Below are 23,750 nucleotides of genomic sequence, written 5' to 3' on the forward strand. Positions count from 1 at the left end.
ATTACAAATGAAGTTTTAAAAATTTGGCTTAACAAATATAGCTATAAGATTGCTTAATAAATATAGCTATATAGCTTAACAAATATAGCTAAGGAGACCTACCTGAGGATTCTTCTGGTTTAGAAAAGAATTATTTCTGATAGGGAGACAATCATGTTGGGCATATCTTAAAATGCTTGATATAACCTTCAAAATATATTATGAAACAGTGAAATCTGGCCGGGCATGGTGGCTCACGCCTGTAATCCCAGCACTTTGGGAGGCCGAGGCGGACAGATAACCTGAGGTCGGGAGTTCAAGACCAGACTGACCAACATGGAGAAACCCCATCTCTACTAAAAATATAAAATTAGCCGGGCGTGGTGATGGGTGCCTGTAATCCCAGCTACTCAAGAGGCTGAGTCAGGAGAGTCACTTGAACCCAGGAAGCGGAGGTTGTGGTGAGCCGAGATTGCGCCATTGCACGCCAGCCTGGGTGACAAGAGTGAAATTCCATCTCAAAAAAAAAACAAAAACAAGAAAAACAAAACAAAACAAAAAACAGTAAAATCTAGTATTTTATATGACATGAGCAATTTGCACAGTGACTTTGAACGTTATCCTGACCATCAAAGAACATTATTTAATAAGAATTGTGGACTAAGTAACTTTAATGTGCATTTTCATAGCATCTCTAAAGATTTGGATGCAGAGTTATGAGCTCCACTTGATTGAACTGGTAGTTTTAGAAACAGATTTTCAAATTACTTACCAAATGTAAAAGGAAAACACTTGTATTGAAACACTGGTTGCAGATCGCTCTAAAGGCCATTTGGGACAACAGAACAAGGCGACATCTCAGAGAAAATGGTTAGTAATGGGCTCTTAGAGATGGTGTCTTAATGCAGTAGTTATTTTGAATTATCTTTAAAATGGTTTTTTGACCCTGTTCTTCTGTTTTGACATTCTCCTTTGAAGGCATGCAAGTTATACTGATGGTATTTGAATAGTGGAACTCTTGTGTAGCAGTTTAAGAGGGTGCATTTTAGAGTCAGACAGACCTGGGTTAAAATCCAGGCTCTACCACTTAGTCATTTTTTGAGCTTTGGCAAGTCACTCTAGTCTCTCTAAGCTTTAGTTTCTTCATTTCAAAAGTACAGACCTGACAGAGTTGTTGAGAGGATTAAATGAAATAATTTTTGCAAAGAGCATAACAGTGCCTGGCACATATTGAATGTTCAGTAAGTGGTTGCTCTTTTTATCATAAGTAGTCTGATTTCTTTTAGAAGATTTTTGTAATAATATGTAGTGTCATGAAAAGAATGCACACTGTGTTGTCTAATAGACCCAGATTTGAACACTGGTTCTGCCCTTAACAACCTCCTAACCTTGGGCAGATCATTCTGCTCTGCGCCTCAATTTTCTTCCCCAAGAAATGGAGTCATAATGCTGACCTTGTTAGAGGTTGTAAGGATTTGAAGTGATATAGGCTAAGTGTCAAACTCTATGCCTGGAGGAAAGTCAGTATTCAACAAATGGTTACTATCATTATTGTTATAAAGCTAATAAATATCAAAGAACATCTTAAGGCTTTTAATATTTTTCCTTTTCTCTTTTTTATCTTTAGTTGTAATTCTTGAAGGAATTGCATACACATAGCTAAGACTGTGCAATGTAAGAAAAGTGTTAATAAGTTATATAAAAATGTATTATAATACTACATTTGGTAAACAAAGAATAAGAATCTGTAGGTAGGGATTATATGAGTGGAGAAGGATGTGTACTTAGGGCTTGGCTTTGGGGTATGTGTCAGAGATTAGCATATGAGGAAGAAGAAGCAGGAAAAGGCAGTGTTTCATTTCTCACAATCACCCCTCTCACCAGCGACATTGAAGAGGTGATGTCATGGGCCTCTGACGCTGTGCTTGCCCCCATCACCCAGCCATCTGGAATAGCTGCTGGAGGTGCCCAGCATGCCAGCACTGAAGGAAGGCCTGGCTGCTTGGCAAGTATTGGTGACGCTGTGACATCGAGTTCCTGGGAGGCTGCCTGCTCAGGTGGACTGCTACATGCTGTATGTCTTGCTTCATATTTGCACAGTATGGTGCTTGATGTGATTTATTCATCCATTCATCTATCCTTTTTTTTTTTTCCTTTTTTTTTTTTTTGAGACAGGGTCTCACTCTGTTACCCAGGCTAGACTGCAGTGGTGATCAAGGCCTCCTGGAGTCTCAACCTCCCAGGCTCAATCGATCCCACACCGCAGCCTCCTGAGAAGCTGTGACTATAGACATGCACTACCACACCCTGCTAATTTTTTATATTTTTTGTAGAGACAGGGTTTCGCCATGTTGCCTAGGCTGGTCTCAAACTCCTGGGCTCAGGCAGTCTGTCCACCTCAGCCTCTCAATGTGCTCCGAGTACAGCCATGAGCCACCTGCCTGGCATATATTAAATGTGGCACATATTAAAATGCTTTTTTCCCTTCCTCCCTCCTTCCCTTCCTTTCTTTTTTCCCTTCATCTCTTCTTCCCTCACTGTCTTATATCCAGCCATCCATCTGTTCATCAGTCCATCCATCCATCCCATCCATCCATCCATCCACCCATCCATCCATCCACCCATCCATCCACCCACCCACCCATCCATCCATCCATCCATCCATCCATCCATCCATCCATCCATCCATCCATCCATCCACCCACCCATCCATCCATCCACCCACCCACCCATCCATCCATCCATCCATCCATCCATCCATCCATCCATCCATCCATCCATCTTCTAGGTCCTAGGTATAGTAGTGAACAAAACAGTCAAAGTCCCTTCCCTCAAGGAGCTTACATTTTAGAGATTCAAAGCATTTTCAAGTGTGTTATTTCATTTGCTTTTTAAAACAAGTATGTGAATTTTGAATTTTTTAGTATTTTCATTTGCTAGATGAGGAAACAAAAATATTTTGAGATTAAATAACCTACCCAGGATAACAGTGCAATGAATAAAATCCATTATTTTTTATTTAGAACTCTTTTATATATACCACTTTTTGTATCCTAAACAAGTTTTTCATCAATGAAACATATTTTTACGCTGTGTTTTCCTTAATACTTTAATCACAGGTAGCCAAGGGAATTTTAAAGAACATTAAATGCACTCAACTGAGCTACTTTAACCTTTCAATATGTTCCCACTGCTCCTAGAATGAGATCTGAAACCCACTGCATCATTGGGCCAATGCCTCCTTCACAGCTCTGTGTCCGGGCCCTGTCCCTTGCATTACCTGTCTTCTGCAAACGCTAGCCTTCTTTCCTGACCTCAGAGGCATTGTGTTCCTTCCAGCTTCAGCTCTTTGCATGCACTGTTCCCTCCACTTGGAATCCTCTCTGTTTCCCTTTTTGTCCCTCTTCCCCCTATCTTCACTAAGCCACTCAACTTACAGATCTCAGCTTTCATGCCACTTCCTAGGGGAGGCCTTTCTCGTCCCCCTGCCAAGGTCAGGTCCCTGTACCATATGTGCTTTCTCATGGCACGCTGTGGTTTTCCTTCATGACTCACCTATCACAATCCAGGATTTTGTTGACTGCCTGCCTCCCCTTCCTGTGAAGGTTAGAGGGTAAGCTCCATGGAGGCAGAACGCTAGTTATGTCATTTTCACCATTGATTCCCTGGCTAGCACTGGGCCTCCTGTAGCCCCTCCAAAATATGCAAATAAATGAATGAACAAACACTGTGGCAGCATGGAAACCCAGAGCAGCACAAGCGAGTTCAAATGCTTATGGTTTATTCCATCTCACTTCCCTCTAGGATGCGATTTTAGCAATGTAGGCAGTTTACAAAATGGCACAGGTTTCTTGTGTTTTACTAATGTGTAAATAAGAGAAAGTAACTATTAAGATACGGAAAGTTAGTAAAGTGGCAGCAAAAAGTGACAAGGGGTGGGGACCCAAAGGGACCCAAATACAGAGCCTAGGGAAAAATAGAATAAACCAAGTTATTTGTTTTTATGTCTCTTTTCCATTAGACTGTGAGCAAGTTGAAGTCAAGTCCCAGAACTTATTTATGTTTATATCCTCAAAGAGACTATAGTGCCTGGTTCATAATAGCTGTGGAATAAATGTTGAATGAATGAATGATACACCTTTTACCTTTGAAGCTGACTTTCTTGTGTTCTTCATGCTGATGCTAGAAATAGGAACAGTCAGTCGGGTACAGTGGCTCATGCCTGTACTCCCAGCACTTTGGAAGACCAACGTGAGAAGACTGCTTGAATCCAAGAGTTTGAGACCAGTCTGGGTGACAAAGTGAGACCCCATCTCTATGAAAAGAAAACCAAAAGAAATTGGAACAGTATTATTTATAGAAAAAATACTAGATCTAGAACCAGAGAGACCTAGGTTAAAACTGATTTAAAATGAGAATAATTATTCCTATCAAGTGGAGTTGTTAGGAGGGTGATATAGATGGTGTATATAAAGTGCATAGCAAGCCAGTTGTGGTGGCTCACGACTGTATTTTCATCTAGTAGGGGGCTGAGGTGGAAGGATCCCTTGAACCCTGGAGGCTGAGGTTGCAGTGAGCCGAGATCACGCCACTGCACTCCAGCCTGGGCGAAAGAGGGAGACTCTGTCTCAAAAAGAAGTGCATAGCAATCACTGGGCACATCTAACAGCTCCTCAAAACATTTAAGCTCCCCTTTTTTGCCTCTTTCCCTTTGGTATAATTTTAGAAAGACTTTTGGGGAGCATGACATATAAATCATTAAAAAAGAGCCTCAAAGCAGAATCGTGGCAATTGAGCTAGACTTGTATTTATGAAAGCAAGCATGATACTGGGATGCTTAAATAACAGTATAGTACATTGCAAAGGAACTGGGGAGTAATGTACCTATTATTCTTGTCCATGGTCAGCCTATTACTAGAAAACAGTGATCACATTGATTTCTTTTTTCTTTTTCTTTCTTTTTTTCTTTTTTTGAGACTATCTTGCTTGGTCACCCAGGCTGGAGTGCAGTGGCTCAATCTAGGCTCATTGCAAGCTCCGCCTCCTGGGTTCATGCCATTCTCCTGCCTCAGCCTCCCGAGTAGCTGGGACTACAGGGGCCCACCACCACACCCAGCTAATTTTTTGTATTTTTAGTAGAGACAAGGTTTCACTGTGTTAGCCAGGATGGTCTTGATCTCCTGACCTTGTGATTCACCTGCCTCGGCCTCCCAAAGTGCTGGGATTACAGATGTGAGCCACTGTGCCCAGCCGACCACATTGATTTCTAAAGTCCTTATGTTCAAAACTTGCTGTGCTGACCACCATCATTTATGTTTTTCCCATCTCTACTTAAAAACATCAGCTAGTCCGAACTTTTCCTCTAGTTATTTCTTTTATTAGATTTATTCTGTTCTCCACAATAAAATCTGCTATTCCCATCCATGCCAATTCAAGTAGTTATAATGGGTGGATATAGGGTGTGTGAAATGTTGGTAAATCCACTGAGTTCCTTGAGCTCCACATTGATGTCTTTTAGGATGTGACTAGGGGTAGGCTAAATATTTTCTAGTTTCTCAGCTGCTACCCATGGTCTAATTATGATATAGAGGTCAGAGAAGTGTCACCAGTTTTTATTTCTCCTCTGAATGTAGAGCAAGAGCAAATGATTTCAGATGACAGCATGAGAAACTTAGGATCAACCACCAGCATCTATGTGAGTCTTGTACTAGGCTCATTCCAGTTCAAAACTGTAAGTCATTTAATAGCCACATAAGTTTAGTTCTCTTTTATAGCACTTATTATGTGATATAAAATATGCAAGGCACTGGAGATACAAATACAATTAGTTCCTCAAGGAACTTTGAGTCGAGTAGGTGACACAGACATATGAGCAAACATGATACTGTCTGGTGAGACCACATAGAGACATGTGCAAGGGGCAGAGGAGGCAGTCATGACTACTGGTCTGGGATAGTTGAGGGAAGGTGGCATAGGCTGCCTATTGAAGAATATTTTAGAGTTTGCTATGTGAACAAGGTTGCAGAGGGAATAGTGAAAAACAGGGAGATGTGGACTCACATATTTTGTGCCGGGATGTCCAAGTACTTAGATATTACTATATTGCAAGTATGAAGAAGGCTTTTTTGAGATCTGACAATGCCAAGGTAGGTTATGGACTCTCTCTGGAGTCCCCAAAATCAAAATAAAGCATTCACATCTGCTGAAGATAGCTTGAATGGTATTTTTGCTAAAGGCAGAGTCATATACTGTATGTGCCAGATAAAAGTCAATGTCTATTGTATAAACATTGAGATTACATTAATTAATTTGAAAGAAAGGATTCAAACTTTGTACTAATCTGCATCTAGGGAACTAATCTGGTATGTGTTATTTTCAAATCGCACAAATAAAGCAGTCTGTTGTATGGAACTCTGCTCCCTCTTAGTCAAACAAATGCCACCAGAAAAAGCAGTGCAAATTCAGTGTCACCTTTTCTCCACGGGATGAGGTGGTTTCTTTTGGAACAGAGAGAGTTTCCAGAGAATCAATATAGTACTCAGAAGAAAAATGGAGGGTGGCCTTACCTTTTCCACTCCGGGCTGCCTGAGGGTGAAATGGAACCTCAGATGTTGTACACCTTTAAATTGTCCATATTGCCTGTTTCATAGCCTTCCTGGGCCAGGGAGCTGGGTAGTCAGTTTATAGTTCTGAGAACCAGAGCAGGACTGCTGTGCTTGCAATTGCATGCTTTTTATGGAACAGGCAATGTTGTTTAGGGAATTTGGGCAGCTGGAACCTGCCACATTAGCAATTTGGACTGAGGAAGAATTTCAGGGTGATAAAATAAAGCTCATTATATAAGTTCATTTGGGTATTTAAGAGGCTGAGAAGGGAGAGGATGAGAGTATTCTGAAGGCAAGCAGGAAGTTTCATAAACAGTTCCCTTTCTATTCATTTTTACTGGAAGTGTTGAATTGAGCTAGGAGGATCACATGGCCCATTTTGCAAAGGGCAGTCATGTTCTGCTGTTTCTTAGCTGTTTTGTCAGTTGGAACAAAACAACAGCGCTGCTCATTTTTTGCAGGGTTAGAGGAAAAAGGAAGGGCTGGCTGAAGAATGGGGTGGGGAGCTGGAGAAGAGAAGGGCCAAAAGTGTCAGACTCTGGGGACAAGGACCTGAAGGAGGCCCATGAGACCTCAGGCATGGGCCCTGGAACTCGGCCTTTTTGAAGCCTGTTGACAATCTCACCCTAATTTAACCTTTTGTGGAATTCTTCCATGCGGTGCAGTTGCCAATGTCAGGCTTCCTAGAGAATTGAGCCTGCCCGCTCAGTTATGAAGTCTACCCGGAAGAGCTGGCAGAGTGGGCCCGTTCATTGTGACTGCAGCAACACTGACCGAAGCAAAGCCCTCTCTTGGAAGAAACAAACTCATTCCTCACACCTGCTTCACCCCACTCCCCCCGCCCCCCCTACACCCTGTGCAACACGCCAGCTCTCAATAAAAACCAAAACTGATGTCATTGTAACCTTTGGTTATTCTTTTTTGTGCATAAAGTGTCAGCCTCCTGTTTCATTCTCATAAATAATGGAAATCTTAACTTCATTTCAGAACAATCACAGAACATAACAGGGACCCGATTCAAACAGAATAAAAATAATTAGTAAGTCACAAACTCTGGCTGGAAAGAAAAAGAGAAAAGAGAGAGGGAAGGAGAAAGAAAGAAGGAAAGAGAGAGAGAGAAACGAGGAAAGGAAGGAAGGAAGAAAGTGAAAGAAGAAAGTCTTCTTGTTGGTGTTAAAATGTGTCTTTAAGGGGAAGCTTATTTAGGTTACTAGTGGTTTCTTTCTTCATCATTTTAATTTCCATTAATAAAGTGTGACTTTGAAAGGATACAGGGAGTTCAGGAATAGAGAGTTTTGTTTATTTTTATGTATTTATTTTTCCCCTTCTCCCAGCAAAATACACAGGTATCTGACTATGTAGAGACACGAGCCCACCTATCCCGACTGATCTTGGCAGTGGTCAGGGGATAGGAGGAAGTGTAGTGCCATGGGATGGGCACCAGCCCGGATGAAGAACTCGACTTTCTTTCCATCTCTCTCCTGCATCCAAATGTTGAGGAGACTTTGAGTAGTAGTTAGTGTAGCCTCTTCTCCTTTTAAGAATGTGCACCCTGCTTATTTCCAATACAGATATGACGTTGGTACCTACTAATCTTAGCAGGATATATATATATCGAGAGTATATAACATATTATTTAAAAACCAATGTATTATTGAGCTTTTATTAAATTATCCTATTTTCAAGCTATGCTGATGGGCTAAATTTGCCTAAACTCCTGAGATTTAGATTCTCCCTTATTGGCATTAGAGGATTTCCTAAAAAAAAAAAAAAAAAAAAGATTATTAAGATTAAATATCATAAAAATTTTTCTAGGAAAATATAATCAAAAGCATCAAGGCTGTCTCCTACAGTTAGTGGCTTCGATTTTCTTGGTTCTCAGAGCTATGACAATGTCACTGGATTTCAAGAATTCAAAAAGACAAAAAGAAAACTCATAGTTTTGAAATGGGGAAAGGGAAAGATCTTGGATGTAGTCTTCTGTTTTAAAAATAGTCATTCTCATCTTAAAATAGGAAAAAAAATCATTTTTCATTTATCAAAGGAAAGAACCCAGTCTGTACTTTTAAATTAATACAAAGACCAATATTTTATAGGGAGAACATTAATAATCATTGTGGAGCCCATTAATCACAATTCTGCTTTTGATTCATTGTAAATATGCTTTCCATTTTCTTCCTCATTACCAATCACCTTCTTTAATTATAAGAGGGCTTTCATTAAAACTTTTGAATCATTTATTTTGGAGCACCTAACATTAGAAGACATTTATTGATTTTTATAGCATAAAATACAAATGTTTTTATTTTAGAAAACATAATAAACTAAAACTTTACTGGAGGAGTTTGGCTAAAGATTCAAAAATACATAGAAGTAAAAATATATTTAAAACTGCACAGTTTTTACAACAGCATGTATGGCATTTGGATTCAGAATTTTAACTAGTAGTAACCTCATCTGTTTAGTAATGAATTTTAAAATAGAAAAAAATCTGCCAAAACAGACCAGTTGTTTACTAGCTATTTAACTTTGATGAGCTGAAATTAGATAGTGAGGCAGAATAATTAGAACAACTTTTTTTCTCAACATCTAAATATTTCTCTTTTTCATTAACATTTCAGTTAAGTTTGAAGAAATTCCAAAAATGAGATTCTCATTAACTGAAAGGAATTTTAAGGGTTATAAGCCATCCACATTTTTCTATTACCTTAAGACTTTTTTTCGAAAAACAGTTTTGGAGGAGGATTGTCAGATTTGTTAATCTTCCTTAATGTGGTTTACTTAGGTTTTGTTTTTTAATTTAAAAAAATTTAAGCTATCTTAGTGATTTTTGTCATCATTTTTATTTGTTGCCATGATTAATATATGGAAATCAGATATATGGAAATCAGATAAATTGGATTATGTTTCTGTGAAAGCCATATTCTTAACATCAATGCCTATCTAAAAAATATAGGAGTCACACTTGATCATTCAGAATCATTTTGAAATTCTCTGGTAATTTTTTAAAAAGCCAGCATTGACTAGTATTATGTGGCTAGTTATATTTATTACAGCAATCTGGTTATTGTTTGTGTAACTATAGTTTTTTCCTAATAGAAATAAAATGTCTATTTGCAGTGTAAAAAGAAGTATGTATATTTGATAATTTTGTTGTAGAAAATACTTAATACCTGTTAAAAGCTGTTTGACTTTCAGTTTTAAAACAGCTGTGTAGTTTGGTGAGTCCTGCAGATTCCGGCTTTCTCTGTGGCCTTTGAGCCAAGTAAGTTTTTGCAACATTTTCCTTTGCTTTCTTATAAACACTCAAAAATTGTACTTGCTTTTCCTGAAGGCCAACTATTAAGTTAGAAAGCACCAAAGGTGTTATGAAATTGCCTTTTATTTTTTCGGACATCAGGGAGGAATGATAGATTTTGTGTATCTCTTGTGAGTCGTTAGAACAGAAATATTTAGGGCTGCTAACTCCCGTAGCTGTATACTCAACCTTATTACAGATGCAGTGATTTTGTATGACTGCATTGCTTTAAGATGAGTTTTACTGCTTTCATGCTAAGGCAAGGATATTTAATTTTATTTTTGTTTAGAGTATCTTGTTGTAATATACTTATCCCCCATCTGGTGCTCTTAAATTTGGGATAAGCATAGAATCCTTTTAGGACTGTAGGTTATTGTCCAGTTTACTAGAAAGCTTGACACATATAAATTAGCGACTAAGGATTATAGAGTCCTTTCTTAAAGGTTATCATGAAAAAAAAAGTGTCAAAGAAGATGCTACTCCAGTAAAAACGATTTCCTCTGTAAAATCCTGATACCTCATAGGAAGCTTTGGGTCTTGTTCTCAGCTACCAAAATTCTTTAAATATGAAAGTTAACATGACATGAAAGTGGAATACACTCTGTGCTGAAGACCCACTGTTCAAGGTGTGTGGTTATTAATCTGGGTTTGAATTTACAAATTACATGGTCTGATTAATTTGTAGATAGGGTCGGTGGAGGTTAGACCATGGGCTTTAGAACAAAGAGGCTGATAAAATATTACTCACAAGCCTTTCTGCTTGTTTGTGACTCTCTGGAAATGCCATTAGATAGTTCTCATAGCTATGGTCAAAAAAGTAGGCTTAGAAATAAAAGACATTTTCTCCCCTGTAAAAGGAGGCGGCCGGCCCCCTAGAAGAGCTCTTTCTAGGCTCTTCCCAGAGATAGGAACCTCTGTTTCTGAACTCTTAGGGCTCATTCTGTGCTCTACCGCGTCTCCTCTACACGCCATGATCTTTGTTATCTGATTCGCTAGCCATTGTTATGGAAAGTTCTCTTGCAATGCAAAAAACCCAGCCGCGGGTCCTTGCTAATGTCAGCAACCCAAAGGCGCTCTTCAAACCACCTCGAAAAGAAAAATCCTTTAAAAGATGTCAAACTCTGCTTTCATGTTAGCCCAAAATGAAGTTCCCGAGCAGCATCTGGCCGAGCAGGGTAATTCAAGCTATTTTAATGCAAAGATTTTCCAAGAAGGCAGGAAGCCGTCAAGGAGAAGGCTTTCAGGCATCTGCTGTTTCGTTTCCAGATCCCTTGTGTTAATTTAATGTTTCTAGGGAACCCGGCTCTTTCTTTTTTCTCGGAATCCCTGCTCTAGGAACTGGTGAATGCGGGGGCGCTGTGGGAGCCGCAGATAAGCCAGCGCTTGGCCGGGCACCCGCGGGCTGCGCAGCGGGGCAGGGAGGCGCGCGGCTGCCTCTGCGGGCCCCAGCTGCCCGACCCAGCGCGGGGAGGGGGTGCCGACTGCCGGGGGGGGGTCGCCTGCAAGACCTGTTTATTTGCATTTGTCCAATTTGGCCCAAGTGAAAGGTAAATACGGAGCGATCAGCTTGTCCTCACTCCAGCAAAACCAGGGAAACTCAGCTCAATCTCCAGGAAACAAACCCAACCCAAACCTGAGTGAAACGTAAATCTTGCATAAACAAACACTTGCATTTGCTTCTGGGAAGGAACACTGGAGAAATGGGCATTCCTTCCGACTGCCCGCCGCCTACTGTCGGTAAAAATGAGCGATCACAGGTTGCCGGCAATTTCTTGTTGTGTCCGGAGCCGTTCCGCAGATCTTGTTTTGAAGGGGCCAACCATTCGGGTAGACTCAGGTGTTCGTGCGGCTCCAGATCCTGAACAGGTTGTGCGCTGGGTCCCTCCTCATCAGGGCGGGGGTCAGGCCGCCCTCCCATTCTCATCTTCCGCCCCAGACCAGAGGCTACACCAAACGTCACTTTTGAAAAGAAATCCTGCAGAATTAAAAATAATTATCTGCCCTTTAAAATAGTTTCGTTTTAGTATTTTGCATATTTCTGTTTAGGAACTTGTAACGCTAATTATGTTGCTATGACAATTGTCCTGCATACCTAATATTAAACTTAATGAATTAATGTGGCCTATAGAATAACAGTAACTTAACTAGTACTCCGATAATGCCAGTATTCCCTGTGTTGCTAAGTAAATGGAATCAGAATTTTGGAGTTAGAATATAGATTTTTTTTAGGCCAATTTTTCTATGGGATTCTGGGAATCTTTTTATAACATTTCTGCTTTTTGAAGCGGTCCATACCATTGCTAGAGAGTTGTAATTATCAGGATGTTATTTCTTTTTTTTTCTTTTTCTTTCCTTTTTTTTTTTTTTTGTTTGTTTGAGACAGGGTCTTGCTCTGTCATCCAGGCCAGAGTGCAGTGGGGGCCATCTCAGTTCACTGCAACCACCACCTCCTAGGCTTAAGCGATCCTCCCACTTCAGCCTCCCCAGTAGCTGGGACCACAGGCCCTCGTCACCGCCTGGTAAATTTTTGTATTTTTTAGTAGAGATTTGGTTTTGCTATGTTGCCCAGGTTGGTCTTGAATAGAATGTTATTTCCTGTAGTAAGCTGAATTCCCTGTGTAATTATTCTTACTGTCCCTTCAATAATAAAAAGCCTAAAATTATTCTTATTCATATATTTTAGTGAGAGTGGTGCATGCTTGAAGACTGTGATGAGTGTTCTCTTCTTATATTCAGGGCAACTGTAATCACGTATTGGGCTCCAGATCCTTGCTTTATGCATCTTCTTTTGAATTGTTTAGAAACAACGGCAAAATTTCCAATTTCAAGGTAGTACTTGAAATTGTGCAATAAAATGTTATGTTAGCCACATTTTTTAAAAATTTTAAAAATTCCTTTGATTATTTCACACATATCCTGTTCTCTGTTATGGTAGTTTTGTTTTCTATTTTGTTTTATTTTTACTTTCTATGTAATTTATTGTGCTTTAGCTGAAATCACTAAATAAAGATAAATGAGTTTAACAGACTCTTACATGCTCATTTTTGGTTATTTTTTGCTTCACCCCTTGTATTCATTTTCTATTATGGGCATAACATATTACCACAAATGTAGTGGCTTACCATATCCATTTATTTTCTCATCATTTCTGTGGGTCAGAAGCTTGGCACGGGATGGTTCTCCTGGCTTCTGTGCCCAGGGCCTTCACAAGGCTGAAGTAAAGGGAGCAGCAGGCCTGGACTTGTACCTGTAGGCCTTCCAGGGGAGAATCCACTTCCAGGCTCATTGGCAGAATTTAGTTCCATATGGTAGTTGTATTGGGGGCCCAGTTTCCTTTCTTGGAGAGCACTAACTGCTGGCTGTTAGCTTAGGGTCTTCTAGAGGCTGCCCATCTACATCTTCAAAGGCAGCCACAGTGTGTGGAATTTGCTTTAGATTTCCCTGCCTTCCCCTAATGTGTTTCTTTTCTACTTTTAAAGGACATATGATTAGACTGGCCCAACTGGATAATCCAGGCTAATCTTGCTAGTCAACTGATTAGTAACCTTAATCACACTTGCATTGTCCCTTCATAGCAGTACCTACTTAAGTGCATGATTGAATAACTGGGTAATGGGACTTCTCGGGAGAGATATTTGGCATTCTGCTTACCATACCCCTCTGGGTACCACTTTGTTGTCATGGTAACATCATAAGCAACCATTTAAAAGAGATTTTAAGCATCTTAATTTTGAAAATTTTGCAAGGTACAATTAAATCCAAGTAACATCAAATATTACTTATACATAATTCTAGAGGTTTCATAAAAACAATAAACATTCACCATAAGTAGTTGTTGCTTTTTAAACTCAAACTTTTTCTACTTTGCAAAATCTTCCCTGATTTTCTTGTTTTGTTTTTGGTATCATAATAGATCAGTTTCCAGTACCACCACTATATAAAATAAAAATAATAATTGCACGTTAAAAAGAATGGTTTTCCTCTGCACTCTAATTTTATCCATGGAAAGTTTTTGGTATATTCAAATATAATTCTGTTAGATTCCAATTTTGGATAAGAAACTGGGTTCCCTGACCTAGCTGCCACTTATTCATATCTAAAGTGTACTTGAATTTGGAACTTCCAAGTTGGGCACATGTAAACCCCCTCTTCACTTCTTACAGAGCTGCATAGTTCTTAAAGCTTGTTGTGGTGAGGGGAGGGCACACTTGCTTATATGTCCAAATTTACTGTTTATGGATCTCGATTAGTGTTTTCTACTTAAATTCTAATTTTTCTCATTCATTAATTTTAACTGGACAACTATTCAGAAGTATGAATTACATATGGGCAAATTCTAGTGCTTTGAAATTACTGGAAAAAAAAAATAAATGGATGACCAAGAGATGCAAGGAACAGAAAATGTTTGGCTTTTAGGGGAGTTTTATGAATACTCTTTTGGACTTCCCCACTTCCTTTTAGTGACTCTAATGTCTTCCAGTAACTCTAGCAAGCAGGAGGCCCAGGGAAAGAAGTGGGGATCTCACAGTCTCATACTAGGAAGCTGTGCTGTGGGGAAGTGACTGGTGGTCCGGCGATGTGAGGTAGAGGCATAGGTAGCAGGTATGTTGACATTTGAAACCAGTACTTCCCTCAGCCCTTGCAGTGAATGTGATAATCCAGTCTCAGCCATATATCTCAGGTGACTCTATATCTGAAACGTGCAATGTAGGTAAGGTACTTCTGTTGTTTCTCCTAATTTGTGATTATTTTCATATAATGAATGATAGTCATGGGCATTTTGGTATAGAAGGTTTTAATTATGGCTCAGTATTTGTGTGACTAACCAAGTGGAATGATTTAGAGTTCTGATATGACTGAAGTCTTTACAGCTGGAAGTAAATGGATCCATACCAGTACGTTATTAAGTATACAATTACTTATTTGCCTATTTATTCCTTCTCTGCCTTATTACAAAAATATATTGAGGAAATTTACACACATACACACACTATTACCACCACCACCACCATCACCTAAAATGAATAGATGAAATTAAGGTAAAGGGAAAATAAGGATAGGAGAAAAATAACCATTCTAGGATGAATAGGATTAGGGCAAAGAACATGTAATATAAAATTCTGTATGGGGCTAGAGCTAGGCTGTAAATTTGACTCTGGATTTTCTAGCAGCCAAAACAAAATGAGAGAAAATTAATAAGCTACAAGATTCATTATATTCATAAAATGATTAAAGAAGATTGGGATTTTCCCTTGAACCCATCTTGTTTGAAGAGGTGGCATTTGATACTTTCCTCGTGCTAGAAAGGTTAACTTTGAGTTGCAATAAAAATCATAAAAACTTAACTTTGGCAGAAACATAAATGAACAGTATGACAGAATGGAAGCAGTTCAAAGGATTTCTAATATTACCTCTCTTTTCCTCGGTCCACATTCTAATATTCCAATATGCTCCTCAGCACACAGAGAGGTCCAAGAAGATTGGCCATTCTTTTCGGAAGTTGGACTTCCCTGAAGATTATGTGGGAATGGGAAGTGGAACCTGATAATTTTTTTGCAGAATGAAAACCTTTTATCACGAAGAATTTTTCTTTATTGCATACTTTTATACAGTTAGATCCCAACCCAGGAATTAGTGGTATTCCAAAAGTTCCTTTTTAAGTTGCTTGTTTGAAATTAAGAATGTATTTCCCCCCAAAAATGATGTTGGCTACAATCTAATTTCAGACTTGCGATGAACCCAAGGTTCAAAGAGGTTAAATCTGAGTAAATACAGTTCTACAATTCTGTATTCAAAACCATTGAGACCAGATTTTGCTGAATTTGGATTTTTTTTTTAAAGTAGGATAATATTGTGCATGTACCAGTTATTATATAGCGCAGCAGTGTGGTCTGGAACAGGATCCTATAATCAAGCACATTAATATTTCTGCAGTGAAACTGATGAATATTCACATGCAGTGGGATAAATAAAAACTATAAATAGCCTTATGTCAGTTCAGGTCAGGTTTGTCACCAAATGAATTCAGGCCAAATGAGTTCAGGTCAGGTCAGGTTTTGCTGCCAAATGAGTTATAAAAAAAGAATGGTTTTCACCACTTTTGGGGTTTCAGATTAGTGGATCTTTATTACACTTTTTTTTTTTAAAATAAAAAGCCACTAGTATTATAAACTTTAACCACAATGTAATGTTATTTTATGGAAAAATATATTGAATTCCTATTAAAGAAGCCAATAAGTCATTGCTCTATTACAGCCCTGTAGCAAAAATGGAGTGTTTCCATCAGGCTGGAGTCAGAGCAGTAAAGGACCTCCTCTGTAACCCAGGAGAGAGAGGGCTCTTGTCAGACAGGTGCTGGTGATAGTATTGGGAGACCTAGGGCTGGGAACTGGGGAGGGGCATGAGATGGGGAGAGGGAAAAGCAAGGGTGAGTATTATTCCTTTCCTTCTCCCTTATTCATTTCCCTATTTTTTCTCTTTTTTCCTTCCTCTTAATTTTTCTTTTCTTTCTTCCTTTCTTTTCTTTTCTTCCTTTCCTTCCTTTCCTTTCTTTTCTTTCTTCTCTTGCTCTGTTGCCCAGGCTGGAGTGCAGTGGCGCGATCTCAGCTCACCACAACCTCTGCCTCCCCACCTCTCGGGTTCAAGTGATTCTCCTGCCTCAGCCTCCTGAGTAGCTGGGCCTACAGGAATGCGCCACAATGCTGGCTAATTTTTGTATTTTTAGTAGAGACGGGGTTTCACTATGTTGGCCAGGCTGGTCTCGAACTCCCGACCTCATGATTTGCCTGCCTTGGCCTCCCAAAGTTCTGGGATTACAGGCGTGAGCCACCGTACCCAGCCTAATTTTTCCTTTCCTTCTAATGCTAGGGCAAGGAGCACGGCAGTGGTGTCAGGTGGCGTTACACTCCCCTCTTCTCCCACTCTTTCCTTCAAGCTACCTATAAAGACACTGGAAGGTGCTGAAATAATACAGCTTTTAAAGGTAGTTAGACCATGGTCTCAGTCTTGGCTCTGTCTTCTAGCTGTGGGACCTTAGGTGGTTTCCTCAGCTTGTGAAGTGGAAAAAATATCTCTCTCTCTCTCTACATATGAGATATACTTTATGTAATATTATATATCATATAGTAAGTATATGTTTATATACATTGGAGCTATGCATATATCTTTGATTGACATCCCAGGATGATTGAGAAGATGCAGTACAGTGTTAGGTGATAGTCCCTCCCACAGAATGCGAGTTCAGTAGATGGTAATATCCTTCATCATTGTTTGTTGTCCCTCTCATACCTTCTGGAAATCCTTTCCTCGTCTCCCTGAACTCTGGCTGAGAAGCAGGGAGCCACAGTGCAGCTGCGAAGGGAGGGAACAAGCTTCTTTTTTGTTTTGTTTTGTTTGAGATGGAGTTTCACTCTTGTTGCCCAGGCTGGAGCGTAATGGCGCAATCTCAGCTCACCGCAACATCAGCCTCCTAGGTTCAAGCAATTCCCCTGCTTCAACCTCCCGAGTAGCTGGGATTACAGGCATGTGCTACTACACCAGGCTAATTTTGTATTTTTAGTAGAGACGAGGTTTCTCTGTGTTGGTCAGGCTGGTCTTAAACTCCCAAACTTAGGTGATCCGCCCGCTTCGGACTCTGTAAGTGTTGGGATTACAGGCGTGAGCCACTGTACCCGGCCAGGAACAAGCTTCTTAAGCGTTGAGTATGGCAGGCATACTGGGGAAGTGGTCTGCAAAAGCATGAAGGCCCCAAAGTGTGAGTGTTTGTATCTGGCCTGACCAAGGGATACTGTCCCACTTTGGGACCTGCTTTTGGCTTTGGTAAATCCTAAGACTTAGAGGTTTCTGGAAGAAAGACTAATCTGCAGTCTCTTCTGGGAGTTGATTGGAAACAGGTATCTTTGGGGCTTACCCAAAGCTATTCACAGATGTGAGGGCTGATAGTGCCTCGCCTTATCCCATGGCCAGGTCCTAGCAGGAGTAGCAGTAAGCCCTCCAAGAAGCCACTAGAAGTTGCACAGCTGTTCTAGGACTTTGACATGGGCCCTGGTTGGTGGTACTATAGCTCTTCATATTAACTGCATGCAACCTTTTAATAATATTAAGTGCGTAATGTCTGCCAGGCACTATTCTGGGGACATAATGGTTAATGACCTAGACAAGATCCCTGCTGTCATGGAAACAAATGAGGGAACTACGTTGGAAAATAGCAAGATGAGGGTGGATGGGTGGGTGAGGGCTGTCAGAGGAGGTGACAATGAAGCTGGCACCTAAAGGATGAACAAGAATTAGCCATGCCAGTAGCCTCCTAGCTAGAGAGGCCAGCAAGTCCAAAGGGCCAAGATGGGGAGGAGCTTGGTGTATTCTGGGACCTGCCAGAAAGTCATTTTGTTGGAGCTTCATGAGCAAAGGGGAGAGGATCCAGGATTGAGCCAGAGCTTGCTGAGCCTTGTAAGTCCTGGACAGGAGAATGGATTTTATTCAAACAAGAATCTTCTGAAGGTTTTTGGGTTAGGGCAGGGACATAGTTTGCATAGAAGAGTCCACTTTGCCTCTCGAGTGGATGTCATGCAATATTAAAAACTGGCAGAGGGCTGGGCTTCTTCAGTGATACTCCAGCCTTCCCCTTGTTTTTAACTCAAATAGCAATAATTTTAATTCACTTTTCCCTCTTATTTTTTAGGTTTTCTCTTCAAATCCAATTAATTGTCATCATTAATGAAAGAATATGTGAGCAGTCATGTCTGTAGTATTGAGCAATTCTCCTGTTACCCGGTTTTTGCTTTCTATTATGAGTTTTATCTACTTATCTCCCAACACACCCATCATTTGCTGCCAGCATTGGCATGCTTTCTCTTTTAAGCTTTTCTCTTTTCCTCGCTGTTTCAGATTTGTGAAAGACTCTTTTTGTGTTTGTTCATTTATTTCATGTCCGTTAGGGGCATTTTCTCTTGTCTGTGCTGATTTGCTTTATAGAACTTGGCTCAGTACAACAAACCTAACACAGCTCCTTGTACATAGTAGGTACTCAAGACATGTTTGTTACATGAATGAATAAACCTTTAGGGGCAAGATCTCCTGGGCTTTTGTGAAAAACACAAAAACTAATACATTATGTTCCTGCCCTTAAGCAGACTACTGTTTAAGCAGGGCTACTTTAGAACCTAAAGTCAGTGTTTGCAATAGAAGCCTAATAAACGAAGAATGTAGAAATGTACAATGTAGAAAGGAACTTTGGGCATGTAAATCCGACTCCAGAACCTCAGATCCAGCCTCTGTTCTGACTTTTAATAGGCGGGTTCTTCAGGGAGAGGGAAGTGTAGTTATCATGGACAACTGAATCGGGGCTTTATTCACACTAGGAAAAATGACCCGGAACTTGGTAATAACATGAAAAAATGACCTTTCAGAATTGTAGTAGAGCATTGTCTAACAAGACCTAAGGCTCATCTGATTCTGTAGAGGACATGACTTCGTTTCAGAAGTTAACTTAAAGAAAATTGATATGATGTAAATAATTTCTGGCAGGTAGAAAAGATAACTCTAAAGGTTTTATTTTATTGTCCTATAGAATATTCACATATTACATAAAAAACACATAACAAAAAATACATACAAAAAATTCTAAATTATATACAAAAAAACTACGTTTTGTATGTGATTTAAAATCTTATTCCAGTATTCTTTTTCTAAAACTGACTATATGTATCAATTTCTTAGCCAATTTACTGTTTTCATTAATGAGGTATCTGTCTTTGACATGCCCACTATATATTTGCATGTGGATTATATTTTTAACATTTTGAAAATTATATTTTCACATTCATATTCAGTAAAGTCTTTAGACATGAATGTACATGTCATTATCCAAGTTACCTAATTATATCATACCATGTAATTTCTAAATGGACACATCACAGATGTCACAATAAGGGGAATTATAGTATGATAGAGAGGTAAACATTTTACTTACAGAAAACCTGAACTTTAATTTTAAGAGGTTCTCAGAGGGACTCTGTCTTTGTAGAAGTTCAATTTAAACAATCTTAGTTAATTTTAGGCCAGCCTCAGGGAATGCTGTCACTGAGCTGACCTGGTAACTTGCCTGCGTCTACTATACTCTTTCTTGTATTGTGGAAAAAATAAAAAATGTAAACTTGAGAGACATTTCACAAATACAAATCTTGCTTCTTTTGCTTAAAAAAACTATGAACATAATTGTAGAAAAATTGTAGATTCTGGTTGTTTACCATGAAGAATTACTACTAGACCAATAGCAAAGGAAGTTACAAAGCACAGATGACAAAAATCTCTCCAGTCACATTGGGAAGTTCAGCCCTGGATGGTGTTTATTTTCTCAAAGATACTCCACCTACAGTGAGGGCAGTCTGTCACCAGCTGATGTCCTGTTGAGAGCCTCTTGATCTAAACAGGAGGTTCAGTCAATCACTATTAACTGAAACCTACATTAATATGTATTATTCCTCATTAAACATTATGAAAATGAAGATTAATACATGCTGTATTTTGAACAGATGACACATAAAAAGAAAAACTAAGGAAGCAAAACATTCATTTAGTACCTGTTGGTAAAAACTTCCCAATCACTGCTTAAACAAATCCTAGTACTGACCTCAATCAAAGTTTTAGTATAATACTGTAAATACTTGAGTCTAAATCCTTTATCTTGGGCCAGGCACAGTGGCTTATGCCTGTAATCCCAGCACTTTGGGAGGCGGAGGCAGGCGGATCACTTGAGGTCAGGAGTTCGAAACATGCCTGGCTAACATGACAAAACCCTGTCTCTACTAAAAATACAAAAATTAGCCGGGGTGGTGGTGTGTGCCGGTAGTCCCAGCTACTCGGGAGACTGAGGCTGGAGAACCACTTGAACCCAGGAGAAGGAGCTGCAGTGAGCCAAGATCATGCCACTGCATTCCAGCCTGGGTGACAGAGCAAGACTCTGTCTCAAAAACACAAACAAAAAATCCTTTATCTTTACTTTGCTCCTTTCAGGATAGCTCTGGAATTTGAATCTGCTTTCCAGAGCTTTATTCTCAACTGCCGGCAGCGTTTTCATACTGTAGTTACTTAAGGGTGCAGGTAGCCGGGCAGGCAAGTAACTACCTGTAGTGTACTTGAGAACCTTTGAAAGCACCTGAACTTGCCAAGGGTGGGGCATGATCCTTCCCATTCCAGGGCTCTCATCCCCACAGAGCCCCAGAGGAGGGTAAAGCAGGGCTTTTGCCGAAGGTTTCCAGGTGGCATTCCGAAGTACGTTAGCATAAAGGGCTGGGGATGCTGACCATCTAGCTAACTCATGATTTGGAAACCCTTCGGGTCCACTTACATGTGGTTTACTAGTTCTGTTTTATGCCTGCTTTTTCAGCATCATTTTAAAAAATGATTTCAAATTTTATTTTAGGTTCAGGGGGGTACATGTGCAGGTTTGTTACCTGGATATATTCAGCATATATTCAGTATCTTTTTTTTTTTGAGACAGAGTTTCACTCTTGTGGCCCAGGCTGGAGTGCAGTGGCACGATCTTGGCTCACTGCAACCTCTGCCTCCCTGGTTCAAGCGATTCTCTGGCCTCAGCCTCCCAAGTAGCTGGGATTACTGGTGCATACCACCATGCCCGGCTAATTTTTGTAGTTTTAGTAGGACGGGGTTTCTCCATATTGGTCAGGCTGGTCTCGAACTCCTGACTTCAGGTGATCCTCCCATCTTGGCCTCCCAAAGTCCTGAGATTACAGGCATGAGCTCCTGTGCCCAGCCTTCAGCATCATTCTTAATGGGACTCCTTTTTTCTCTGAGAAGTACCCAGTTTGTATGATAATTTATATAGCCACCTTACTTTACCCTAACAAGATTTTGTTATTAACCCAAGTCTTGTCTGCCTTCTTTGGTCTTTCTGCCTTTCTCTTTTCTTTCCCTACGTGTGGCAGAGGCCGAAAAAAAAGAGTCAACAGCCAAACAAGTGTGTTTTCCCAATCAATTGTGCTGTCATTTTTCCCCTTCACAAAGAATGGCCTTATTTTAGTTATTCAAACATCATAATAGCTAGCATTTATTGCAACTTACCATGGTCCATACACTGTCCTTTCCTAGGATTAACTCAGTTTTTACAACAGTGTCACAGGACAGGTGCTGTTATTACCCCACCTTATATGGACAGAATAGATAAATAACTTGTCTTGGATCACACATTATGGAGCATAGATTTAAAGCCAGTCAGTCTGACTTTAGAGCCCATTCTGTTGACCACCAATTTATATGTGTTGTTTATTCAAATGCATGTAGAGCTAGACAGAGTATGAATTGAAAGTTAACATCTGATGATTCATTTGTCAGCTAGTAACTTAACATATAAAGGTTTATATTAGTTGTCTATTGCTGCCTAACAAATTACCCCAAAATTTAGCAGTTTAAAACAAAAAACATTTATTATCTTATAAGTTTCTCTTAGTCAAGGATTTGGGAATCCCTTAGCAGAATAGCTCTGGCTTAAGGTCTCTCATGACAGCTCAAGATATCAGCTGAGGCTGGAGTCACTTAAGGCTGGACTGGTGCCAGCGGTTCTGCTTTCAAGATGGCTCACTCATGTGGTGCCGGTTGATGGCAGGTCTCAAATTCTTGCCATTTGACTCTCTTCACTAGCTGCTTGATGGACCTTGAGGCATGGAAGCTAGCTTCCAGAGGGAACACTCCTTCTCCCAGCGGAACACTGCTTGCACTCCTAAAGCAAGGTGGACACCACAATGTCTTTTATGACTTAGCCCTTGGAAGTCATGCTCCTCCATCATTTCACTAATATCTTATTGGTTATATAGGTCACCCTGGGTGAGGTGAGGTGGGGTATGTTGTGATGGGAGGTCTACAAAAGGGTATGAATACCAGGAGGCAGGAATCATTGGGTCATTTTTCAGGCTGGCTCTCTGTTTTAGTCCATTTTCCCACTGCTGTTAAAGACATACCTGAGACTGGGTAATTTTTAAGGAAAGAGAGATTTAATAGATTCACAGTTCCACGTGACTGGAGAGGCCTCACAATCATGGAGGGAGATAAAAGGCACATCTTACATGGTGGCAGACAAGAAAGAATAAGAACCCAGTGAAAGGGGAAACCTCTTATAAAACCATCAGATTTCATGAGACTTATTCACTACCACAAGAACAGTTGGGGGAAACTGCCCCCATGATTTAATTATCTCTCACTGAGTCCCTTCCACAACACATGGGAATTGTGGGAGCTACAGTTCAACATGAGATTTGGTGGGGGACATAGCCAAACCATATCACTATCACAAAAGGACTAATCCATTTTAAAATAAAATTTTTAAGGCTTAACGTTTTAAAACTTTAAATTCTTTTACTCTCAAATTAACAAAGCTTTTGAAAATTTACTTGTATCTAGTTATTTTGCTTAGCTTCCACTGACAAAGGAAATTTTTGATATTTGCATAAAAACTACAATTGTTAATTTTAATAATAATAATTGGTACAGACCGAACTCAGAATTTATTTCCAGTAATGTGTGACAACAAAGAAGCAGCTTCTGAATATCTGGCAACAATAAATGATTGGAGATAGGCACCTAACCCTGAGGAAGACCCCTGGTAGTGAAGATACAGAAAATAGGGTAGTTCTGCCTTCTGAGGGTTTAGGTAGACAGGCAGGCAAGTATGCTTGAGAGCCCTTTAAAGCATCTTTACTTGCTAAGGGAGCTATGACCATTCCCATTCCTGGGACTTCATTCCCACTGAGACCTCATTTCCCAGTGGAGGGTAAAGCAGGACTTTTGCTGATGATTTCCAGGTACCCTTCCAAAGTATATTAGCATAAAGGACTAGAGATGCTGACCATCTGGCT

General features: G+C 39.9%; 1 protein-coding gene and 1 long non-coding RNA gene across 3 annotated transcripts in view; one reads left to right on the forward strand and one right to left on the reverse strand.

The window, feature by feature from the left end:
• The window catches only part of LOC105505924, a 30,729-nt gene extending 24,059 nt beyond the window's left edge, over nucleotides 1-6,670 (reverse strand). The window contains exons 1-2 of the long non-coding RNA XR_001000845.1: nucleotides 6,546-6,670; nucleotides 4,125-4,294 (exon numbers count right to left, since the gene is read on the reverse strand). This is a non-coding gene — a long non-coding RNA (uncharacterized LOC105505924). The remainder of the gene's footprint in view (nucleotides 1-4,124; nucleotides 4,295-6,545) is intronic.
• Nucleotides 1-23,750, forward strand: part of CRADD (CASP2 and RIPK1 domain containing adaptor with death domain) — a 181,232-nt gene that overhangs the window by 59,775 nt on the left and 97,707 nt on the right. The window lies entirely within an intron of this gene.

The sequence above is a fragment of the Colobus angolensis genome, unplaced genomic scaffold (assembly GCF_000951035.1).
Source record: "Colobus angolensis palliatus isolate OR3802 unplaced genomic scaffold, Cang.pa_1.0 Scaffold10, whole genome shotgun sequence".
Taxonomy (NCBI): Eukaryota; Metazoa; Chordata; class Mammalia; order Primates; family Cercopithecidae; genus Colobus; species Colobus angolensis.